We start from the raw sequence: 1372 nt of genomic DNA, 5'->3' as shown, positions 1-1372 counted from the left end.
TTGAAGTCTTCTGTGGCTTTTGGCTATTTGGTTCAGCTTGCCACAGAGGAGTGACCACTGGTGCATCCAGTGTGTGTGTGTGTGTGTGTGTGTATCTGTGTGTGTATACACACACATATAAATTATATACACAGATATACACAAACACACAAATACACACACACACACACACACAAATAGCTTTTGGAGCCCAATGGGCCTTTAAGGTGATCCCTCGGATCCTGGGAGAGAGGGAGTCAGGGATCGATCTGGAGTAGAAGGCTTCTCTAGGAGTTCCTGCATGGCACAATAAAGGGCTTGGACTGGATCGGGGCCCTTCTTGGGGTTGATCCCAATCTATGACGCCATGATAAGAAAGGACAGGTGGACCTATGGCTTTCTATAGGCTTGCAAGGCAGCGGGATGACGCTAGTTCTGTATGTTAAATGCGATTTGGTTTCTGAATTTCCAGTCCATCCCCTTCTGATGCCATAAAGGAATTCATAGGGTCCTAGAGAGGGAAGGGACCCCCAAGGGCCATCCAGTCCATCCCCTTCTGATGCCATAAAGGAATTCATAGGGTCCTAGAGATGGAAGGGAATCCATCCCCTCAGGGAGCCCCAGAGGTGCATCTGCCCTGTAGAAACAGCCCAGTTTGGCCCCCCTTTGGCTTCCCTGGCTCCTTCCGACGGAATGATGGGGTTTGTAGTTTTGTTAGAGCCACCCTTTGAGTCCAAGAAGAAGGAATGTAAAATAAAGAGAAGAAATGAGAAGGGAGAAAGTCTGAGAGGAGAAGAAATGGAGCAAGAGAAGGAAGGAGCAAAAAGCAAGGAAAGGTGTATTAGAAGGAAGAGATGAATGAAAGAGGATCTGAGATGAAAGAAAGAGAGGAAGAGAGGAAATCAAAGGAGGGAGAGAGGAAGTAATCGATCTAGAATGAAATGGGCAAAGCCTGAATGTGAAAGGAAAGAAAGCCCTGATGATCTGACTTTTTAACTTTTGAACTGTATTTCTAATGTTGTTATTTGAGAGTCTGAATGTGTGTTTTTCTCTTTTGCTGGTTTGAATGGGGCCTCTTTTCCTTGGCTTCTTTGCTGGTTTTGTGTCTCAGGAGGAGGAGGGTGCAGAGCTGGAGTGCAGCCAGAAGAGGGCGGCAGAGAGCAAGGCCTGGAGCGCGTGTTCCAAGTGACGTCACAGGGAGCCTCATGAAGAGAGAGGCTAAGACTGCCAGGAGCAGCGTAATGGTCGGGGATGCAGAGATGGCTCCCGGTGAGAGCTGAGCTGCCAATTGGCCACCAGCAGGTCGCCGGTTCGAGCCCCTGGAGGCCCTGACCAAGGGACGCAGACTGCAGCATGGACAGCTTGGATACCGGTAGAGCCCTGGAGGTCCCTT

The sequence above is a fragment of the Sceloporus undulatus genome, chromosome 9 (genome assembly GCF_019175285.1).
Source record: "Sceloporus undulatus isolate JIND9_A2432 ecotype Alabama chromosome 9, SceUnd_v1.1, whole genome shotgun sequence".
NCBI classification, from domain to species: Eukaryota; Metazoa; Chordata; class Lepidosauria; order Squamata; family Phrynosomatidae; genus Sceloporus; species Sceloporus undulatus.
The sequence above is the reverse complement of the archived record's forward strand: the minus strand, read 5'-3'. Positions refer to the sequence as shown.